Source organism: Coregonus clupeaformis, chromosome 9 (assembly GCF_020615455.1).
Source record: "Coregonus clupeaformis isolate EN_2021a chromosome 9, ASM2061545v1, whole genome shotgun sequence".
NCBI classification, from domain to species: domain Eukaryota; kingdom Metazoa; phylum Chordata; class Actinopteri; order Salmoniformes; family Salmonidae; genus Coregonus; species Coregonus clupeaformis.
In genome coordinates this window covers 2,775,295-2,800,435 of record NC_059200.1, presented here as the reverse complement: position 1 = coordinate 2,800,435, position 25,141 = coordinate 2,775,295, and the positions used below count along the sequence as shown (strand labels likewise).

Sequence of the window (25,141 nt, the reverse complement as noted above, 5' to 3'; positions counted from 1 at the left end):
GTGGTGGGGCGTGAGGCAGAGTTGAGTGAAGCAGCATCAAGGGTAAACCTCACCCTGCATGCCTGCCCTTATAAATCAAAATCAAATATTACAGCGGCGTATCACGTTATTCACTTTGGCTAACACAGAGATGAGAAGCATTTTTTCCCGCTTTTTATGGGAACCCAAAGGAATCATATCTAACCGCCTAGTGGCTTTCCATAGCACCACTACAAACACCACGGCGCACACTGTCCATTGTGCTGACACAGCGCAGCAGATATAGATTTTTTTGGCGCCAACCTGTCAGTCAATCATTTTAACTTTTTAGCTATTTTTATATAGGGATATAAAACTAAAACTGAGTGGGCTCAAGTTTGAACTGATGGGGTTTAGCCCCCTTTAGCCCCGTCGTGGAGCTGGGCCCAAATAAAATATATACAGTGCCTTAAGAAAGTATTCACACCCCTTTATATTTTCCACAACTTGTTGTGTTACAAAGTGAGATTAAAATGGATTTAATTGTCATTTTTTGTCAATGATCAACAATTCTAACATTTGTAAAAATATATATATTAAGAATAAAACAGTAACATATCTTGATTAGATTCAGTGGTGTGAAAAAGTGTTTGCCCCCTTCCTGATTTCTTATTTGTTTGCATGTTTGTCACACTTAAATGTTTCAGATCATCAAACAAATTTAAATATGAAAGTTAACACAAGTAAACAAAAAATGCAGTTTTGAAATGAAGGTTGTTATTATTAAGGGAAAACAAAATCCAAACCTACATGGCCCTGTGTGAAAAAGTGTTTGCCCCCCCTGTTATAACACAACTCAACTGTGGTTTATCACACCTGAGTTCAATTCCTCTAGCTACACCCAGGCCTGATTACTGCCACACCTGTTCTCAATCAAGGAATCACTTAAATAGGACCTGCCTGACAAAGTGAAGTAGACCAAAAGATCCTCAAAAGCTAGACATCATGCCGAGATCCAAAGAAATTCAGGAACAAATGAGAAAGAAAGTAATTGAGATCCATCAGTCTGGAAAAGGTTATATAGCCATTTCTAAAGCTTTGGGATTCCAGCGAACCACAGTGAGAGCCATTATCCACAAATGGCGAAAACATGGAACAGTGGTGAACCTTCCCAGGAGTGGCCGGCCAACAAAATTACCACAAGAGTGCAGCGACAACTCATCCAAGAGGTCACAAAAGACCCCACAACAACATCCAAAGAGCTGCAGGCCTCACTTGCCTCAGTTAAGGTCAGTGTTCATGACTCCACCATAAGAAAGAGACTGGGCAAAAATGGCCTGCATGGCAGAGTTCCAAGACGAAAACCACTGCTGAACAAAAAGAACATTATGGCTCGTCTCATTTTTGCCAGAAAACATCTTGATGATCCCCAAGACCTTTGGGAAAATACTCTGGAAGGTGTGTGTCCCATTACATCTGGCGTAAAAGTAACACCGCATTTCAGAAAAATAACATCATACCAACAGTAAAATATGGTGGTGGTAGTGTGATGGTCTGGGCCTGTTTTGCTGCTTCAGGACCTGGAAGACTTGCTGTGATAAATGGAACCATGAATTCTGCTGTCTACCAAAAAATCCTGATGGAGAATGTCCGGCCATCTGTTCGTGACCTCAAGCTGAAGCGAACTTGGGTTCTGCAGCAGGACAATGATCCAAAACACACCAGCAAGTCCACCTCTGAATGGCTGAAGAAAAACAAAATGAAGACTTTGGAGTGGCCTAGTCAAAGTCCTGACCTGAATCCTATTGAGATGCTGTGGCATGACCTTAAAAAGGCAGTTCATGCTCGAAAACCCTTCAATGTGGCTGAATTACAACAATTCTGCAAAGATGAGTGGGCCAAAATTCCTCCACAGCGCTGTAAAAGACTCATTGCAAGTTATCGCAAACGCTTGATTGCAGTTGTTGCTGCTAAGGGTGGCCCAACCAGTTATTAGGTTGTAGGGGGCAATCACTTTTTCACACAGGGCCACGTGGGTTTGGATTTTGTTTTCCCTTAATAATAACAACCTTCATTTCAAAACTGCATTTTTTGTTTACTTGTGTTATCTTTTACTAATATTTACATGTGTTTGATGATCTGAAACATTTAAGTGTGACAAACATGCAAACAAATAAGAAATCAGGAAGGGAGCAAACACTTTTTCACACCACTGTAAGTATTCAACCCTGAGTCAACACATGTCAGAATCACCTTTGGCAGTGATTACAGCTGTGAGTCTTTCTGGGTAAGTCTCTAAGAGCTTTTTGCACACCTGGATTGTACAATATTTGCACATTATTCAAGCTCTGTCAAGTTGGTTGTTGATCGTTGCTAGACAGCCATTTTCAAGTTTTGCCATAGATTTTCAAGCCGATTTATGTCAAAACTGTAACTAGGCCACTCAGGAACATTCAATGTCATCTTGGTAAGCAACTCCAGTGTAGATTTGGCCTTGTGTTTTAGGTTATTGTCCTGCTGAAAGGTGAATGAATCTCCCAGTGTCTGGTGGAAAGCAGACTGAACCAAGATTTCCTCTAGGATTTTGTCAGTGCTTAGCTCCATTCCCCTGTTCTTAATGATTACAAGCATACCAATAACATGATGCAGCCACCACTATGCTTGAAAATATGGAGAGTGGTTCTCGGTAATGTGTTGTATTGGATTTTCCCCAAACATAACACTTTGTATTTAGGACATAAAGTGTATTTTTTTGCCACATTTTTGCAGTTTTACTTTAGTGCATGTTGGAATATTTGTATTCTGTACAGGCTTCCTTCTTTTCACTCTGTCAATTAGGTTAATATTGTGGAGTAACTACAATGTTGTTGATCCATCCTCAGTTTTCTCCTATCACAGCCATTCAACTCTGTAACTGTTTTAAAGTCACCATTGGCCTCATGGTGAAATCCCTGAGCGGTTTTCCTTCCTCTCCAGCAACTGACACAGGAAGGACACCTGTATCTTTGTAGTGACTGGGTGTATTGATACACCATCCAAAGTGTAATTAATAACTTCACCATGTTCAAAGGGATATTCAGTGCCTGCTTTCTACCAATAGGTGCCCTTCTTTGCGAGGCATTTGAAAATCTCGCTGGACTTTGTGGTTGAATCTGTGTTTGAAATTCGCTGCTCGACTGAGGGACCTTACAGATAATTAATTGTATGTGTGGGGTACAGAAATTAGGTAGTCATTCAAAAATCATGTTAAACACTATTATTGAGTGAATCCATGCAACTTATTATCTGACTTGTTAAGGACATTTTTACTCCTGAACTTATTTAGGCTTGCTATAACAAAGGGGTTGAATACTTATTGACTCAAGACATTTCAGCTTTTCATTTATAAAACTTTTTTTTTTAAAGTGTAACAATTCCGCTTTGATATTATGGGGTATTGTGTGTAGGCCAGTGACAAGGGGTGCGAAACTTGCTGAAGGCACTGCACGTGATTGTTACTACCGGTCTAGTAAATCAGCTCAGTGCAATTGCTTTGACTTTAGAGATGTTAGAAAGACATTTGACTTCACAGTTAGGGTTTCATGAAGTCCCAGGATGCCGCTGGTTAAAGACTTGAGCAGATGGCTGAATATTTGGTGAAGAAAAAGAGCTTCTCTAAATATTTTTGGCAGAACTACAGGCATATGGCAAAAGTTAATGTCAAATGCTTCATTTCAAAAGACCATCCATCAAGCCTAAGGAAGGAAAAATTAAATATAGCTGCGAGCAGCAATGAACAGGGTTCACAAGATGACAGAAAGGACACAAGATCAGTTGGATAACAAAGCAAGCATTCTATCATGTAGGAACTATCTTCCTTTATGTGCAATCAGTGAAAGCATTACCATGTTTATCTCTCAATACCACAAGGATGAAGTTAAGTTTAGTCTAGTGCAGAGTATGTGAGAGGAGCGGAGCATGCCCAATTTGACTGGAGCGTGGAGCGAAATTCCCAAAGGCTGGAGCGTCCGCCTTCTCGCCCGCTCCAATGTCGCTCCAGTAGCGCTCACTTCAGGAGCTCAGGGCATGCCCACCCCAGCATGCATTTGTAGTCTACTTGTGTGCTGCTATAGCCCCTTGCTTTAGCTACTGTCATGGAGTTTGCTAAATATTTTCATAAAGAAACTGATAAAACACACAGGTGCTAAATCAAGGTGACTTACAAAATGGGGACCAAGAGCAGGAGAGGGAGAGTGGTGATGTAGTGTCCACAACTAAAGAATCATTGTGGAATCTGAAAATACACTTATCCCAAAAGTATGATGGTGTACTTACTATGTGCATATGCTAAAAGAAAGGAAAAAGGTGGGTATATACTAAGGGTGTCATTGTAGCAAAGTATTTATAAACAAAATATCTGATCTCTTAAATGTTTCGTTCATTTTCGTTCTATTATCTATACAATAGGCCATAATTGATTTTGGCCCATTTAAGGAGCTTTCTGTTTTGATTGGGTTGTATAATCTAAAAACCTTTAGGCCTACCTATAGAATTATTTATTTTTTACTCTGCATCTCTGCCCAGCCTGGCAAGAGTGGCCAAAAGGGTGTTTAGCCAACCCAGTGGCTCTGCAAGTGTGGAGAGGATCATCTCCGCTGCGAGCCGGCTCTCTAGGCACCATTGCATGAAGCCACAGACCGGCCAAACTCGTGTTTCTAAAAATGAATTCAAAGGCACTAATAAGTCATTTTTCGTTTAATTTGTCACAGCCTATATGCGCAATTTATAGACTATAATGATTTAATACAACATAATGTTGTTTAAATGCTGCGTGCTTTATGTCACTACCAGGCTATTGTGTCGCACTCGCAAATGCTTCAGAATGTATTTCTTTGTAGGCTATAGTCTTGAAATAATTGAAATAATATAGCCTAAATAATTCATTTTCATTCCTTCTTAGGCTCCCTGTCTGGCTCCTGACCTATTTAGAGTGTTTATATGCTGTTTAATATGTATGACATGTAGCCTATTTGAAATGATGTTCACTTCTTACATTCACTTTTTCATGTTTATTCAAATACTTTTCATTCAAATCCATATGGTTTGGTTTCAATACTTAAAAACCAATAATAGGTCCAGGTAGTCACAAAAATAGATGGGTGTTAGTTAAATTGTGATTTTAATGAATGGAGCGAATTTGGAGCAGGAGTTTTTTTTACTGTGAGCACGGAGCGGTTTTTAGTGGAGCGGTAGGAAAGGACATGGAGCGTTGGAGAGGCGCGCAAGAGCGATGAGCGATGAGCGGGATTTCCAACCTCTCAACTCCACTCACATGCTCTGATATAGTGCTGTAGGTTGGTTATCTTTGAAAGCAGCAGGTAATCATTCTTAAAGTCATTACTTAATGTAATGTGTTTATATATAAATATGAATATGCGAAGTGGTAGGCAATACAAGCTCCCAGAACGGGACAGCAGAGTGCAGTTCTCAGTAGCAACACTCACTACCGAGTTCCAAACTGCATCTGGAAGCAACGTCAGCACAAGAACTGTTCGTCACTGGAGTGATGAATCACGCTTCACCATCTGGCAGTCCGATGGACGAATGTGGCAGATGCCAGGAGAAATGCTACCTGCCCGAATGCATAGTGCCAACTGTAAAGTTTGGTGGAGGAGGAATAATGGTCTGGGGCTGTTTTTTATGGTTCGGGCTAGGCCCCTTAGTTCCAGTGAAGGGAAATCTTAACGCTACAGCATACAATGACATTCTAGACGATTCTGTGCTTTCAACTTTGTGGCAACAGTTTGGGGAAGGCCCTTTCCTGTTTCAGCATGACAATGCCCCCTTGCACAAAGCGAGGTCCATAAAGAAATGGTTTGACGAGATCGGTGTCAAAGAACTTGACTGGCCTGCACAGAGCCCTGACCTCAACCCCATCGAACACCTTTGAGATGAATTGGAACGGCGACTGCGAGCCAGGCCTAATCGCCCAACATCAGTGCCCAACCTTACTAATGCTCTTAAAGCTGAATGGAAGCAAGTCCCCGCAGCAATGTTCCAACATCTAGTGGAAAGCCTTCCCAGAAGAGTGGAGGCTGTTATAGCAGCAAAGGGGGGGGGGGCAACTCCATATTAATGCCCATGATCTTGGAATGAGATGTTCAACAAGCAGGTGTCCACATACTTTTGTTAATGTAGTGTATACTCATCACAATATTTCACATTGATCATGTGCCTAATTTAAATCTAACATTAATTTGCATAAGAGAAAGTCCACTTGATCAACAGTTATTTCTCTAGTATCCTATGCTGCTGCTGGTGCCAAAGACATGTCTGGTGCAGCCATCTAAGATTGCAGTGACTTTATAGTCACACAGCTTCTAATGATATATACATTATTTCATAGCCCCATGTCCATCGGTTTAGTTCTTATAGCCCTGGTGTGATATGGTGCCATCTAGTGGTGTAGTGTGGACAACTTTGAATGCAGCACCTAATCATTCTCAAATTAATTAATGGCTAATTCATTGAGTTTATATACTAAATCTGGAGTCAATCTGCTTTATGGTTCATGAGAAGTATTTTTTGCATTAGCATATGTGCTAACATGCATCTATAGGTACAGTGTGTCCATATTTGAATGTGGCAAAATAAAAATCTCAAAAATATTAAAGACTGATGTAATGAGTCTAAATACAAAATCTGGAGTGAATCTGATGTATGATCTATTAGGAGAAGATGATTGCAGATGATTTTGAGCATTAGCGCTACATATTCAAAGAATTAGTTGCTAATAGTTTCCTTGTATTTTGATATATCAATACCAAATTCAGTATGGTTAATCTTAAGGAGGCCCATGATAGCGATGACAAGTTTGAAGTTGATAGGCTACTGTGGAGTGGATGTACAGTTGTTTAAATGGACACATAAAATCTGATTTTTGATTTGTCAATAACTCAGCCATCTTTCGACTAATGCCTTAGCTTTCTAAAACTAAGTTAAAGGGATAATTCACCACTAGACACTATTTGGGGTGTTTTTAGTAATACTAATGAGAGGTGTTTCAGAGATAATTATGCACCATAGCGTTATTTTAGTATTTCTGTGCCTGGAGAGTTAAACCAATGACGTCATCGGTTGATTGAGCCTGCTGTTTGATAAAAAAAATGAATGGAGTCATGTTTTGTAGAAATTATTGTGGCCTTTGTGTTTTGCCGATTGCACGATCACACTCGCAGCGAGTATATATGGTTGTCCTTGTTCAATAGAGTCTCAATGATGTTCCTATCAGCCACGACATTGCAGGATATCTAGGCTGACTCATTTTCCCTGGCTTTGTATAGAATATAGCCTGACGGGAGCCCTACTTTCTTGTCCAATTGTGCTCCCACCCTCGAAGGAGGACTTTTCAAAACGGGGGCGGTACTACTTTCTACAGGTTCACGGGAGCTATGTTAAAATGCAATGTCTATCTGAGATTGCAAAATAATTATAATGGCTGCTCCTGATTATTCCTCTTTCCAAGAAGAGCTGGATGACAATTTTTACATAGGGACATACAGCCCTATTCATTTGAGCCAGAATACACTGAAGAGAAGTTGAGACAACGAGAACAAGAATTGCGAGACCAGCAAGCAGCAATGGGGAGCCACGGTCAGTCTCCGACTGGTGGTGCCTATGCGGGTGCTGTCCAGCCATGCCGACAGAAGAGGAATGTCTGTGCTGCAATGAACTGCAGATCCAATGGATCGTGTGTGTGATAGACCAAAGAAGTTTCGACGCACATATGGATAGAGGGGTGCTGGAGACGTTCTTTGTCTAAATACAAAATCTGGAGTGAATCTGATGTATGATCTATTAGGAGAAGATGATTGCAGATGATTTTGAGCATTAGCGCTACATATCCAAAGAATTAGTTGCTAATAGTTTCCTTGTATTTTGATATATCAATACCAAATTCAGTATGGTTAATCTTAAGGAGGCCCATGATAGCGATGACAAGTTTGAAGTTGATAGGCTACTGTGGAGTGGATGTACAGTTGTTTAAATGGACACATAAAATCTGATTTTTGATTTGTCAATAACTCAGCCATCTTTCGACTAATGCCTTAGCTTTCTAAAACTAAGTTAAAGGGATAATTCACCACTAGACACTATTTGGGGTGTTTTTAGTAATACTAATGAGAGGTGTTTCAGAGATAATTATGCACCATAGCGTTATTTTAGTATTTCTGTGCCTGGAGAGTTAAACCAATGACGTCATCGGTTGATTGAGCCTGCTGTTTGATTAAAAAAATGAATGGAGTCATGTTTTGTAGAAATTATTGTGGCCTTTGTGTTTTGCCGATTGCACGATCACACTAGCAGCGAGTATATATGGTTGTCCTTGTTCAATAGAGTCTCAACGATGTTCCTATCAGCCACGACATTGCAGGATATCTAGGCTGACTCATTTTCCCTGGCTTTGTAAAGAATATAGCCTGACGGGAGCCCTACTTTCTTGTCCAATTGTGCTCCCACCCTCGAAGGAGGACTTTTCAAAACGGGGGCGGTACTACTTTCTACAGGTTCACGGGAGCTATGTTAAAATGCAATGTCTATCCGAGATTGCTAAATAATTATAATGGCTGCTCCTGATTATTCCTCTTTCCAAGAAGAGCTGGATGACAATTTTTACATAGGGACATACAGCCCTATTCATTTGAGCCAGAATACACTGAAGAGAAGTTGAGACAACGAGAACAAGAATTGCGAGACCAGCAAGCAGCAATGGGGAGCCACGGTCAGTCTCCGACTGGTGGTGCCTATGCGGGTGCTGTCCAGCCATGCCGACAGAAGAGGAATGTCTGTGCTGCAATGAACTGCAGATCCAATGGATCGTGTGTGTGATAGACCAAAGAAGTTTCGACGCACATATGGATAGAGGGGTGCTGGAGACGTTCTTTAGAACCTCCAAGATCAACTGGTAGGGCAGTCTAGACCAGCTGGACCAGGAGGGAAAATGACAAGTAAGTAGTTTAGTAAGTTGTTTTACTGTCAGTAGCTAGCTAGCAATATAAGCTCTATTTTTACACAAAGCAGTGTTGTTCAGTACAGTATAATTTTGTTATCAATTCAGCCCAAACGGAGCTTGCTAGTATCACTACAAGCCAACCTAGCCAAGCTGAGCTAGCTAGGTTTGTTTGCTATACCCAAAATGTACTGTAGCCTAACGTTAAAGCTAGCTAGCTAGCTAACATTAACTAAATAGCCTCAGTGCATCTCATTAAGAGCGAAACTGGATACATGTTTTGATGATAATGACGAAGAGTAAAGGAATTACTTTGGTTTTATGACTCATAATATTATTTGAGTAAATATACCTGTGTGTTGTAGCTAGCTAGCTAATGTCTGTGAGATATCATATTCTGCATCGTGCTGCTACAGTAGCAATACAGACAGTACACAACGATTTCCCATGAAAGTCTAATAGTGTTTTTGTCATTCTCTTACAGACAATACCGCTTGTTGACCTACAGATTATTTTGGGAGTTCGTTCTATGTGGGGAGAAGCTAGGCAGAGGAGACCGAATCCCATTGCCCGCATGTGTTATTGGGGCCATTCGAGCAATTTATCCTTCACACAATGGACAGTATGTTGGATACAAAGCGGTTGATGACTCTGAAAATGTGAAAGGCCCCATAACAACAATCTCCCCTTGTATCAAAGTGACTCCAAACACCTCATTGCACAACCCAAACACACCATATATAAGTATTCCCTTTGTGGAACTGTAGTATTTATTATAGGCGTAGTATATTTTTCTTCCACTGTATATGTCATACATTGCAATAAGTGCTCCTGCATACTGCTGTGTAAACTCCCCTCTGTCTCCAGAGCAAATAAACTTTGTCTTGAATACAAGCCATTTCTACTTATTTGCTACATTGACAGACTAATCTAGTGTTTTATTGAAACATGTTTACTTGCCAACAAATGAAAGTTGAAATAATACACCAACTCCCTGCATAATTTGTTTTAGCAGTAAGATTGTAGCTAGTTATGTCCAAATATATTTGATGAATATCACAATAAATTGATCCAGAAGTTGAAGTCAACACTTTATTCTCCCCTACCAAGCAAAAAAGCAGTAACTGCTCAGAGTGGAACTGAGAAAAATGGCTTTAAAGTATTTTTTTTGTCCAGCCAAATGGTAGATCACTGGAGATGAGGATATCTGTTCTTACTATCAGGTAATTTTTTATTCATATTGACCCTACCTTCTTGCTTGGTGTGCCCAAGCACTATTTTTTTTTACACAAACTTGTGTTCATAGGTTTATTTGTATGTGGCTGTCAGTGTCATATAGTTTGATACTTGTATCAGCAAATAACAATCAATAATACCAAGATAAAGCGTAGAAACTGCAGCCCAAAACTCGGTGAAACCAAGGTAAAAGGCAGTGACTAACGTGAGTGATGGCAGTTACTGCTTTTTTTCTTGGTTTCACTGTCACTTTTTGCAGTTACTGCAAACATGACCCCCCCTCCCTTTTCTCCATAACACAACACAGTGGAAGCAGGACATTTGTCCACATGATAAAGCATGTATTTAATGTATCGAAAATGTCAGTAAGTCATTTTTGCCCAAATGTGCCATTACTGCTCTTTTGCTTGGTAGGGCAGTATTGGTTTCTGATGCAACTGGTAACATTTTGTCACTTGTCAGTACACTTGTAAAAAAATATTATATAAAACATTTGATCAAACTCCATTTTATACATCTGTACAAGACCTAGAAATATCTATACCACAATGCAGTTGTGAACATACTGGGCATTCTATATTATACTACAACATCAGTCTTACTGAATATGTATGTTATGTTGGCTGAATGTTCCAGGCAGGGTCCTGAATGTTCTTCAGCTGGTAAACCTTGTCTTGTATTGGGCAATGACAGCTGGTTTAGCAGGCTTTGGCGTTGTGGCGTTGTCGGCAGGGATGTTGGGTTTTGGGAGCTGTGACTCTGGCTGCTTGTAGACCACCGTCTTGCCTCTTCCTATAGTGATAGGTTCTGGGCACTTTCTTCACCACCCACTGCTTCGACCTCTTGCAGAAGACTTGTTTGTACTGCTAGTGTCCTGGAAAGACATGAAGACTGATCATGAGGATGTGTAACCATATAGTTCCTGTATATAGTATGCTTACTTACTTTATTGTGTATTTCATATTTCATATTCTTATTTCTCATGTGCTTTTTTCTAGTAATACATTGTTATTGATTATTGCATTGTTGGGTTTTGAGTTTGCAAGAAAGGCATTTCACTGTACTTGTGCATATGACATTAAAACTTGAAACATATAAGAAACCATGTTCATCTGAATAAAAGGGTTACAGTAGACTGGTATGTGTTTTGTTACACTCAGAGTCAATAATGGGGCATTGAGATGGGCTGTTAGCAAAATGTGAAAAGGTTGAGGGGGGCTTGACTTGTAGACCATCTAGCTGTGTATTGTTGTGTATGAGCACCTACAGTTGTGCTGCTGAGTAGACAAGCACTGCCAACAATAGAGTGAATAGGCTAGATGAGTATACTAACAGCCCCTCTCCCCCATACCAAAGAACTGAATGCAAGGGTGTAAAAGGTTTGAGGGACACTTGTTTTGTGTATTTGTGATTTTGTTTTCTCAAGATGGGATTGTGCTTCCATAAATACCCCTGGCTGTCCTCGCTTGTTTGTGTCCCACATTCTCATTATGCTCCAGGATAGCAAGATGTGTCCGCACCTTCATGCCTAGGAGCCCAAAATGCTGCCGCTTTGGGGGTGTACTTCAGGAGAGCACTGTGGAATGCCTCCAGATGGCCTGTGTGTTGATAAAGAAAAAACAGAGTAAACAAAGTATTTTGGCTTTTCTGATTGAAAATATAAAAATATTATGCTGTTATTGATGACTACTAACCTGAATGTTTGAATCTGGCCATTTGTGAGAGATCCGTTGTCAAACATTTGTCCAACACAACTGCCGAGAGGTCACAACTGAGTCCATGGACAGCCACTTCTTCTTGCCACGGTCATCATCGTACAGGTCAGGGTGTTGACAAACTCCAAGCCGGCTGTCATGTGCCTTTTACTATGGAGTGGCTTCCGTCTGGCCACTCTACCATAAAGGCCTGATTGGTGGAGTGCTGCATAGATGGTTGTCCTTCTGGAAGGTTCTCCCATCTCCACAGAGGAACTCTAGAGCTCTGTCAGAGTGACCATCGGGTTCTTGATTATCTCCCTGACCAAGGCCCTTCTCCCCCGTTTGCTCAGTTTGGCTGGGCGGCCAGCTTTAGGAAGAGTCTTGGTGGTTGCAAACTTCTTTCATTTAAGAATGATGGAGGCCACTATGTTCTTGGGGACCTTCAATGCTGCAGACATTTTTTGGTACCCTTCCCCAGATCTGTGCCTCGACACAATCCTGTCTCGTTGCTCTACTGACAATTCCTTCAACCTCATGGCTTGGTTTTTGCCCTGACATGCACTGTCAACTGTGGGACCTTATATAGACAGGTGTGTGCCTTTCCAAATCATGTCCAATCAATTAATTTTATCACAATGGAAACAGGATGCACCTGAGCTCAATTTCGAGTCTCATAGCAAAGTGTCTGAATACTTATGTAAATAAGGTATACATTTGCAAAAATGTCTAAAAACCTGTTTTCACTTTGTCATTATGGGGTATTGTGTGTAGGTTGATGAAAAAAATAAATATTTTATCCATTTTAGAATAAGGCTGTAACGTAACAAAATGTGGAAAAAGTCAAGGGGTCTGAATACTTTCCGAATGCACTGTAGGCCAGTCACGTTAGCTTCTGCGTAGTTGGTTAGCTGGTTGGCTAATGGTTAGATACGGTCCGGTAGGCTGTAGCTAACGTAACCTAATGCAGCTAACGTTAGGTTGCAAAGTTACAAATCACATCGCCAGATAGCAGTTCGCAAATTACATTGATTTGCTTTGGAATGTCTAGCCAGCATATTATGAAAGCTAGCTAGCTAGATTTTGGTTTAGATATACAAATGTAGTTCACTAGCTAGTTAGCTACGTTACCTCTGCTCAACTTCTTTTCTGCTGTTGGCTGATCGGATGCGTTCCTCTTTGAAGTGAAGGGGAAAATATATGGAATAGCTTCACTTTTCAACGTTCAACGACCTGGCAACCACATAAGTTAAGATTTCAGGTCCGCTGAAAGTGCTTCCTACAAACACAGACATTTGGATATTTCTCCATAGGAGTATTCACATCATATTTATTACCAGCCACTGTCGGCTACGGCATGTAACCAATGAAATGTTACCCCAGCAGCCTGTGCTTGCTTGTAGTTCGCACATCCAGGTCCTGAGCACCACACCACACCATGACTAAACTTTACAGTTGTTGTCGACACAAAAGTAAATAGTTATTCACAAGCTGATGTTCTATGAATGAGTGGCTGGTCCAGTGAGTAATGTTAGCTACCTGTTGACACCCATTCTCAAATGGATCCACCTCGACAAGGGCGGTACTACATCCTGAAATTCCTATACATTCTGGATATTGTGGTTTGCTTACAACCAGGAAATGTAGATTGGCCCGTTTCTACCGGTGAGATGCATAAACGCCTGTAGTGAGGAAATTCTCGATTTTTATGACACATAACATATTAATGGACATATACAGTGAAAGAGCAGTGGTGAAATTTCCCTTTAAGACGTACCATGGGCCTACAAACTCTTTAGGGACTATTGTGATAAATCCAAATAGCACATTTGGAGTGAATCTGACTTTTAATCCATGAGAATAATATATTTTTTTATGATTATTTTAAATATTAGAGTTACATGGTCAAAAAAGTGAATTGTTAATAGTTTCCTTATTTTTTAAAGATATAACTGCCAAACTTAAAGCTGCAATATGTCACTTTTTGGGCAACCTGACCAAATTCACATAGAAACATATATAGATATAGTTATAGATCTGTCATTCTCATTGAAAGCAAGTCTAAGAAGCAGTAGATTTGTTCTATAGTGCCTTCGGAAAGTATTCAGACCCCTTGACTTTTTCCACATTTTGTTACATAACAGCCCTATTCTAAAATTGATTAATTTATATTTTTTTTCTCATCAATCTACACACAACAGCCCATAATGACAAAGCAAAAACAGGTTTTTAGACATTTTTGCTAATTTATAATAACAAATACCCTGAAATATCACATCTACATAAGTATTCAGACCCTTTACTCAGTACTTTGTTGAAGCACCTTTGGCAGCGACTACAGCCTCAAGTCTTCTTGGGCATGACGCTACAAGCTTGGCACATCTGTATTTGGGGAGTTTCTCTCATTCTTCTCTGCAGATCCTCTCAAGCTCTGTCAGGTTGGAGGGGGAGCGTTGCTGCACAGCTATTTTCAGGTCTCTCCAGAGATGTTCTATCGGGTTCAAGTCTGGGCTCTGGCTGGGCCACTCAAGGACATTCAGAGACTTGTCCCGAAGCCACTCCTGCGTTGTCTTGGCTGTGTGCTTAGGGTCGTTGTCCTGTTTGAAGGTGAACCTTCACCCCAGTCTGAGGTCCTGAGCACTCTGGAGCAGGTTTTCATCAAGGATCTCTCTGTACTTTGCTCCATTAATCTTTCCCTCGATCCTGACTAGTCTCCCTGCCGCTAAAAAACATCCCCACAGCACGATGCTGCCACCACCATGCTTCACCGTAGGGATGGTGCCAGGTTTCCTCCAGACTTGACGCCAAAGAGTTCAATCTTGGTTTCATCAGACCAGATAATCTTGTTTCTCATGGTCTAAGAGTCTTTAGGTGCCTTTTGGCAAACTCCAAGCCGGCTGTCATGTGCCTTTTACTGAGGAGTGGCTTCCATCTGGCCACTCTACCATAAAGGCCTGATTGGTGGAGTGCTGCAGAGATGGTTATCCTTCTGGAAGGTTCTCCCATCTCCACAGAGGAACTCTAGAGCTCTGTAAGAGTGACCATCGGGTTCTTGGTCACCTCCCTGACCAAGGCCCTTCTCCCCCGATCGCTCAGTTTGGCTGGGCAGCCAGCTTGGTAGTTCCAAACTTCTTCCATTTAAGAATGATGGAGGGCAATGTTTTGGTACCCTTCCCCAGATCTGTGCCTCGACACAATCCTGTCTCGGAGCTCTACGGGCAATTCCTTCGACCTCATGGCTTGGTTTTTGCTGTGACATGCACTGTCAACTTTTTTATTTTTAATAAATTTGCTAGAATTGCTAAAAACCTGTTTTCGCTTTGTCATTATGGGCTATTGTGTGTAGATTGCTGAAGATTATTTATTTTTAAATCCATTTTAGAATAAGGCTGTAACGTAACAACATTTGGAAAAAGTCAAGGGGTCTGAATACTTTCCGAAGGCACTGCATGTGCCCTATTTCTACGCTTCCCGGTCTTAAGTTTTGTTTTGCGTCTTTTACTTTCGGTTTTGTACACCAGCTTCAAACAGCTGAAAATACAATATTTTTGGTAATGGAAAATATATTTCATAGCGGTTTAGATGGTACAATGATTCTCTACACTATAGTTGCTTGATTTGTAACATAAACTGAAATGATGCGAACTATTTGAATTTGAGCAACTAGGAAATGGCGGAGCGATTTCTGCATAGTGCATCTTTGATATGGTTCATCATGGTAATGTCTTTGAAGACCCTAAAAAGATTAAAGTTGATAGGCCATTGTGGAGTGGATTTACAAAGGATTTAAATGGACACGTAAAATCTGATTTAGAGATCAACCATGGGCTTACACAGCAAATGTTGTGTTATTTGGACTTATGGTTCATGAGAAAAAGGTTTTCCAAAATGTCCAAGATGGAGGAAAATCTTACCTGATGGACCTAATGGGTCCTTGAGGCAGATTTGTTCTGCATGAGGAAAGACACCTACATACAACGTTTCAAGTCTCTAGGTAAAACGGGGAGATGGATATGAGGGTTTAAGTGAGACTGCTTATAACAGCGCCACCTATAGTGACATTCCTTTTGACCAAGTTCCTCATGGTCATGTAAAATAGAGAATAACAATAGGTTTCACAGCATCACTGTGAACCCCTAATAATAAAAGACAAGAAAAAATAAAAAATAAATACCAGACATATGATACTATCTGGTGTTTTCTTGAACTGTGTATGTATCTAATTTAGCCTGATCCAGCCCATCCGGCTCTTCTCATTCTCACATAATCACTGCCACAATAACATTGAGCTAGGGGATAAACATGGTTCTGCTTTAAATCAGGGAGCTATCCACCGCTCAGAGGGGCGAGCCAGAGAGACGCTGCCCTCGGCACTTTGGGGAAAGCAGCAGACTGACGGCCGTGATCTGGGTCTGAGGTTGAGTTCATGAGAGCTTTTTCAAAGGTTTTCCAAACTTTCCAAGACGGAGGAAAATCTATACTGGCGGACCTTATGGGTCCTTCAGGCAAATATGTTCAGTATGAGGAAAAACACCTAGATACAAAGTTTCAAGTCTCTAGGTCGAACATGGCGACGGATATAAGGGTTTAAGTGAGACTGCTTATAACAGTGCTACCTATAGGCCAATCGGTGCCATTCTTTTTACATTTACATTTTAGTCATTTAGCAGACGCTCTTATCCAGAGCGACTTACAGTTAGTGAATACATATCTTTTTTTACTGGCCCCCCGTGGGAATCAAACCCACAACCCTGGCGTTGCAAACGCCATGCTCTATCAACTGAGCTACATCCCTGCCGGCCATTCCCTCCCCTACCCTGGACGACACTGGGCCAATTGTGCGCCGCCCATGAGTCTCCCGGTCGCGGCCGGCTGCGACAGAGCCTGGATTCGAACCAGGATCTCTAGTGGCACAGTTAGCACTGCGATGCAGTGCCTTAGACCACTGCGCCACTCAGGAGACAGACCAGTTACTGGACCAAGTTACTCATGGCCTGTAGTTTCTGTGTGCCAAATTGGAAAAAAAGTTAGCAATCTATGCTTGAGTTATTTGACCATGTACAAATCACAATAGGTTTCACAGCTTCAATGTGAATCACTAATAATAAAAGATGAGAAAAAAAGATGAAAAAATGACAGGGTGAAATGTTGAAATAAATACCAGACATATGATACTATCTGGTGTTTTCTTGAGCTGTGTATGTATCTAATTTAGCCTGATCCAGACCATCCATCTCTTCTCATGCTCACATAATCACTGCCACAATAACATTGAGCTAGGGGATAAACATGGTTCTGCTTTAAATCAGGGAGCTATCCACCGCTCAGAGGGGCGAGCCAGAGAGACGCTGCCCTCGGCACTTTGGGGAAAGCAGCAGACTCACAGCCGTGATCTGGGTCTGAGGTTGGGGCGGTGGTGCGGCGTGCACATCCTTTCGTCTTCGGCCAAGAGATTAGGCAAGAGGACATTTGTTGGAGAGTGGATACACATTTAAAGATTTAGAGGGATCAGTGGAGGGATTTCCTATCAATAAAGACAGATAGCTGGGACTAAAAACCACAAGGGAGAAAATCAAATAAAAAGCTCATATCCTGTGAACATCCCCCCATATGACAGTTGGGAGTAGACCGTGCTTGTCTTAGCTCTCTTTTTTTGTTTACTTAAATCAAAAGCGAGAGTAGAAAAAAATAAGCAGATTATCTTTAGCATCTGAGACAGATGTAGCAGGTGACTGGTTGGTTGGTTAGAGCTTGGCTAGAGTAACCATTGCGAGACAACGAGACAAAGGGTTGATTGGCAGCGAATGCAACACTAGTAGAGCCCATCTCTCTCTAGGGCCTGATAAGACAAGACGAGAGTATCAATCATCTTTCTGCGCACTTACATCCACAGTGCATCAGTGCAATTCTCCACCAATCATTTTTCCTTTGTTCTCTTTTGGTCCTCTCCTTTGTGAAGCACAAGCAGAGCCATTAACTTGGGTTTTGATCAGTCGGTGAAAACAAGCTTCCTTTAAGGAAGCAAGACAAAGTCAAAGGAATAATAATACAGCTTCACACAACATCACACAACTGTCAGATGGAAATATCCTGCTTTTCCTTCCATTATTTATTTCCCCTGCCTTCTGAAGGTTTGTAGAACGAACGAGAAAGCGCTGTTGCCAAAATATGATATATCCATTGACATAAAAGGGGGCTTCTATCAATTCCTGATGCACTAGCATACTTCTCCTTCAGAATGAATTACAGGGCCACAGCAGTAGTGAATAGAGCCAGGATAACAATGGTAAAAACATCCTAATGAGGAGAGGTGGCCAGGCCTTTCATCTTGGGCCGACCTCATATGTTTTAGGACCAAACAGACTTCCTCACAACGTCATCTTTCTCTGCCTAGAAAATAAAAAGTATTGTAATTTTTAATTTCAAACACATCTCAAGATACATCTGCCTTCATAGGCAGCTAGCATTGTTCGACACACAAAACATTACCTTAAAAAACAAATCTAATAACATGTTTTGAAATTCATGTAACTTTTTAATTCAAAAGCTTATGAAAGAGAAAACTAACTGCACCTGAAAAAAAAAAAACTGAGCATGAAAGAGAGGCCAAGGACGTTGTATCCCAAGCGTTAGATTGGTTTTCCATCCCATGATTAGCCCCATCCATGCTAATTACACTGAATGGAAACTAATTAGAAGGAACTACTCTTCGGCTAATAAGGATTTGGAGCTTTGTCCGTCTTAGGACATCATTTGCACTGTGATGCTGCCCCCGAGCTACTGCTACTGCTCTCGCTCACTTAGAACCACTCTCTCTTTCTAGTTTAGAGCTACACAGCAGCCTTTTATATTCACACCAATCACATCATACTCTCTATTCCAGAGCTGGGGGCAGCCTTTTATATTCCAACCAATCAGAGGAGCCCATACTGCAAACGTTTATATACTGTATACCAACCAATCAGAGGAGCCCATACTGCAAACTTTTATATACTGTATACCAACCAATCAGAGGAACCCATACTCTCTGGGTCAGGCCGAATCCACTGGCAATAGGATGAAACAATAGAATCCTTAGGTGGGTAAAAAAGGAACACATTTACTGGTCTTCACAAGTAACTAAATTGAAAAGGCAAAATAAATTGCTAGCCATTTCTATTCCCCTTTGCGTGACAGATGGTATCTCCCGATGACATGTAATGGTACAGGCATGTGGGAGATAATAAGCCACTCCAGGAGGGGGGTATCTTTCAGTGACCACACCAATTACCTCAGCAGCCATGTCACCCTGCAGGTCTCCCTCCCCCTCCACCTCACCAGGGGGGGCAGGAACCCTCTGACCTCACACTGCTGTGCTGTTCCATCCACAGAGGTTCCATTTGGCCTGATGGGGGCTTTCACAGGCATAAAGGGCTGTCATTAGCCTAGGGGGACATGCCTAATGGTAGCTAGCTGCTCCAGAACAACAACACAAAGGATAAACCCAGTCACTTCCCACAGGTACTCATGCCTCCTCCTCCTCTAACTAAGATGATGGCGCTGGAGGCCAGGCTGCATGTCTGAGTCATGTCCACTAACAACAGGGATGGAAGTCAAGTCAACTGCATCAAATGACAGAGTGTGGCATGGCCTCAGAGCATGTGTAAATGAGCAACTGACTAAAACTGGGAAAAGTGCAGAGTAGACATCTTTGATACGCTTACTGTCCCACCATGGAAATAAATGAGAAATTTACTTAAGAGGCTTCAGACATCTTTAGATACTACTGTTTCACCATCATGTAGTAGTAGGGCATCATGAAGCTATTTAGTAATGCTAATATCATGCAACTGCTGCTTGAGACCAAACACAATGTTATTTCACTGTCAAATAGGCTGGATGACGTTTTCATTACAACAGTAGTTGTTTAATCAGCTGAGAGTGTCAGATCTGGATTAATACCCTCTTTTTAACTTCTTGCACTTGTTAAATGTTAAATGGCAAAGGTGACGTAAAATAGAGCTGATTTTGCTTTCTATTGAGTGATTATACTGCCTTAACATTAAAAACAGCAAAGTATCTTCTAGATCAAAAACAAACTCCAACAAAGCATGAAACACAAAAATGTGTGTCTCACTTAACGATCACAACCTTGCTACACAAACGCCTGCAACACACACACACACACACACACACACACACACACACACACACACACACACACACACACACACACACACACACACACACACACACACGTGTCTATTCTCTACTTTCTGGCTGGTTTCACAAGGGAGCCCAGGCTTGTAATTAGGCACATGAGATGCAATCAGAGCCCAATGACAATCCTTCTCCACCGGCTTGTTTTCCTAACCTCACCGAGCCCCCGGGCACTGGTCCACTTACCCTGTCAGAAACACACAGGCCACCACTGAAATCTAAACACTGAAATCACTCCACTCCTCTCGCTCACTGCAGCTCCCTGCGCTGATTAAATGTGCAGAGAGGAGAGTGCAATTTGCTAAATTACAAGTATTCTGCACATGTAAATATAGTTTAATTACCGCAATTAAAGAAGATTACTGGAGATTGGCAGATGGGGGATGTAATGTTGTTTTAATTAGAGTTTGAATGCAGTTTAACATAAACAGAATGTTAACCCCACAGTCTGAATGAAAAGGGCTGTTAGAGTCCTGACAAATTGTATTCTGATGCCTCTCTCTGAAGGCTTACAATCACCTGTAGCTAGAAGGAGAGAGTGAGAGAGTGTAAGAGGGGTAGAGAGAATGAAGGAAACAGAGAGAATCAAGGCTGAGAAAGAAATAGAGAAGAGAGAGAGAGAGAGAGAGAGAGAGAGAAAGTACAGTAAATCATAAACAGGCCCAACTGTATTCAAGCATGGCGCTCTATAAGAATAGCAGATTGAATTAGGATGACATAAATCAAAATATTTTGACAACAGTTAATACGGCATTAGAGGCAATTAAATTGGAATTAGACGCTGAGATCACTCACTGAAAATATGAAACAGTCCTTTAACTTGGAAATAAAGAACCTTGGAAATTAAAACTAACAAAAGTACTAGGCCTTGGAACAACATCAAAGCAACTAAGCCAGAAAGAAAGAAAGAAAAAAAAACGAAAGGAGAAAGAAAGAACCAAAGTTGACACAGAGTTAAACTCTTGACCACAAAAAAGGATACAGAGATCAAAAGGCTTCGGTAAAATGACCATAGATTACAAACGTGGCTCGCCATAAAGCCGGTTAAAGTAAACGCCATCACATCTTCTAACAATCACAATTACAACCACCTGAATATGTACAGGCTTGAGAGAAAACACATGCTTGCCTCAATAAATATATATCCTTCAATCTAAAACATTATGGCTGCCAACCGTGTTTTTTCTGTACAACCTCTGGTCTGAGGGATTTCTAGGTTACACACCTTGGCCCCAGAAAGAAGACCTTTTCACAATCTATATAGCTGTGTAGCTACATTTTATACATTCCAGTCAATAGCCTATTTGAAATTCTAATTGAAAGTTAAATGCCCTTGCTCTGGGCCTAGCAATAAAGATTGCCTTTGGAAAGCCATTTAAAGGCTTAATCTCTTTATCATGTGGTATTTGGAAGCCTAACTTTGTTCTTGTTAGGCAGATCAATTGCATTCATTTACAAAATGGGAGAGAATGTCACCCTTCATCCTTTAAATCTCAGCTCGGCAAAAGAGCAGAGTTAACGAGTGCGACGGGCTCTTTTCCCCTTGCAGAAATAGGTGTCATGGGACCTGCACATTTTAATTACTCCATGAAAAATTCAGGTCCTGAGATAGCTGGCGACATCCGAAGTGCAACGGGGGCCTGCCTCAGTCGGTGATTTAACGCTTTCAGGCCCGACTTAAAACAAGCTGGCACCTCCACACTTACACACACAGAGCACGCTTAAAGAAGAGATAGCAGCGATTCATGCTTTTTAAATACAAAACTCCCTCTCTCTACCAGCATTGCTGGGACCAGCCATGTAAAACCAATAGGCTGGGGAATCTCTCTCTTTACATTGTTTAAATGGATATTGTGTCTCCTTTATTCCAACTTCATTTCAATAAAGACATAATAGCTTTTTCCGGTTGGCTGGCCCTTCTTTGTGCATCTCTTGTTTTGCATGTGCATCAGGGACAGTTACATCCTCACTCAGTAATAATTTATATAAAGGCAGCGAATACTCTGTGTCGTGCCGATTTACACTCCAGTGTGTGTGTGTGTGTCAGAATGGTTGGATGCACAGGGAACCCCAGTATGACATTAATTGACTGTGTTATTATTGCCTCCCTTTAGAAGCAGGAGAGTGTTATCAATGGACAAATCTCAATTAATAGCATTGCCATCAACCTTTGTAAATCCCTACAAAACAATGAAATGACCCAACGGAGTAAGATGGGTAATGGACCAAACCAAATGTCTTTACCTAGCTACACCTCGTAGCTACACCTCACCAAGATTGTTTGGGTCAAGGATAATACAGATTGTATAGGGCTACATGGAAGATGCCTACACTACAGTTTATAAAGAACACAATCTGCCACTAAGTGTGCAGTCAGAGGAACCCTGTTTTCAGCCAGTCACCCAAGCCTGGCCCAGCAAGTGAAGTGAGTTTAGTCAATCAGTCCTGTTGAATAATTCAACGATTTGATGTTTGTGTGGAAACGGCCACACTGGCCTGGGCGACTGGCTAGAGTCACAATCCAGACTCCACTACTCCTCTACTCTCCTTCACTCCTCCAGTTTCTCACGCCTTCCGCTGAATTCAAATTATGCATGAGCCCCGGCCAGGCCACTGTTTAGTCCCCATTTACTCCTCCTCTCTTTTCCATCCCCCACTTTTTATTTGTACAGGCCCTGTGAAAATGATGGACAGATCACAAGGCAGCACAAAAGCCATTCAGTAGTCAGTTGGTTAAATAAACTTTAACAGACAAAGTCTTTAACCTGTTACATAAACCAGTGGCTTTTAGACAAATTGAACAAAATGGCTCCTTTCAGGGCCCTGTGGAGTAGCATGCGAGTGCCGGCACAAAATATGCCCCTTCTGGAGAGGAGAGGGGTCTGAATGGCTGCATTATCCTCCCTATGGGTGTGGAGTCCAGAGAAACCATCTCACACCTCCTGCCACCTGCCATTATCTTTCTTACAGTCATTACAGGATGCTGCCATAGTTTAGAAAAAACTAAACAAGCGTGGTAATGTCGGTTGAAGACAAAACTCTTCACCGCTCCAACTCTCCACCCCCTGATCGACAGACATTATGGCAATTTGCCTCGTTGAGCAGGAGAGGGGAAAATGGAGGTAGGGAGGATGCACTCAATAAGAAGCAAATTACATTTAGAGCTCTCATTCGTTTTTCTTTTCTCCATCTCTGGGCTATTTCTTAGTATAGATAATGATATAGGCCTAAGAGTCATCTCAACAGCAAAGACAGGAATGGATCATCCACATGCATACAAGAGGATACACTAATCCCATCATACAAGTGGATACACCAATTCACCAAGCTATCCCAAGCCCTACAATTAGCTCTTTGGGTTTCCTGGATGGTGTAGTTGTTTGTTTTCTCTGTAGAAACGGAGCAGATTTCCCAGTCAGTGTCACAAGCAGGACCTCCATGTTTTAGCACCATCTCTTGCTTGTGGAAGGGAGGATAAACACCACAAAATAGCAATTTAAACATCATCAAGAGTCATTAAACATAAAGAGCGGTTTTAACTGAACACTCATATAAAGACTGCAGGGTTCTGAGTCAAAGCAGACTGAGTCAGCGGTCATGTGTGGTGTCAGCGCCGTAGCTTCAATTCCCGCTGGGGTCACATATACTAAAATGTATGCAAGCACTACTGTAAAACACTTTGGGTGAAAGCGTCTCCTAAATGGCATATTATTATATTATATTCAAGAACTGAGAAAGCAGGCATTGTTAAGGGTACATTGTAGGTTAGGAAATATGTTTTTTTGATATGGTTGATTTAGGCCTCAAACCAAGGTTCTTCAAATTCACAAGAAACTGATATTTGACCTCATCTCCGTGGAGACCTATAGCCAAATGCTTTGCTTTGCAGGAAAAGACGCAAGACTGCAAATCTGCACTGCAGAGAAACTCATTGCGGATATTAGTTGAGGCAACAATGTCTAAGGCAACAATCGCCTACTGTTACAGTGTTAGAGGACAGTAATAAGAAAGGGCACTTGCAGTTACCTAATAAACATCTGCTCTCTCGTTCAATATATTATGGTACTGTACAGTGTGTGCACTGCAGTTCATTTAAGACTTTACTCAGGAGGCCTATCTGAGAAAGTATTAATCTTTTAACTCAAGGATACTTTTTGTGCTAACAAGAGATCCTTCATGCCCCTTTAACATGATTACAGTGCTGTGTGTAGTAAGTAGCACTGTAGATGCAGTCACAGCTCACTCTACTCTCCCACATACAGTACTCTATTCACACACACACACACACACACACACACACACACACACACACACACACACACACACACACACACACACACACACACACACACACACACACACACACACACACACACACACACACACACACACACACACACACACACACACACACACCTCCTACATCCTAGCTCTCCTATCAGACTGCAGGTAATTGAATCGCAGGCTCAATTCCACAGCATTAGTCTTGTGTGTAAAGGAAATGATTTATCATGTCCACTTAACCAAAACACATTTCAAAACAATACATCACCGCTCTGATTGGCTCCAGCTCAGCAAGTCGTCATTACCGGTAGTGATTGGTCACAATGTTTCTCCACAAATGGATGAGCCTGAAACGCTATGAGATGATGAGAGACTATGGGTGGAGAAAGCCATGTTGCCTGGCTACCCAAAGTCCTTGCTCAGGCAAAAAGCTACGCCACACCCACGGACGTTAGTTTCTTCTCCACATTGAGTCTGGATCTGAGTACCTCCCCGACGATTTCTAGAATAGAAATCCATTCTAGACTGTCTGATTGGTCCCAGAAACTGATAGGTGGGCCAGAGCCAGAACACACACGTTTAAAGTGGTGTTTGAAAATGTATCATTGGCTTTAATACTCTGGTTGGTTAGAGGTGATCCAATCGCTGATGACTTTATTTTGTACAACACCCCTCATTTTGACATCACCAGAAACAACTTCAATGATGGCAGTCTCAGACTGAAGTATGTAGCGAACGATAGAGCAGCGGAAGAATTCCGTTTGAGTCATCAGGCAAGAAG

At 41.5% G+C, this 25,141-nt stretch overlaps 1 protein-coding gene and 1 long non-coding RNA gene across 11 annotated transcripts in view; both read right to left on the bottom strand.

The window, feature by feature from the left end:
- Positions 1–25,141, bottom strand: part of LOC121573566 (autism susceptibility gene 2 protein) — a 493,378-nt gene that overhangs the window by 165,528 nt on the left and 302,709 nt on the right. The window lies entirely within an intron of this gene.
- On the bottom strand, positions 10,479–12,082 carry LOC121573568. The gene is made up of 3 exons (XR_006002071.2): positions 11,878–12,082; positions 11,634–11,781; positions 10,479–11,057 (listed from the first exon to the last, which is right to left on the bottom strand). It is a non-coding gene; the product is annotated as an uncharacterized LOC121573568 (long non-coding RNA).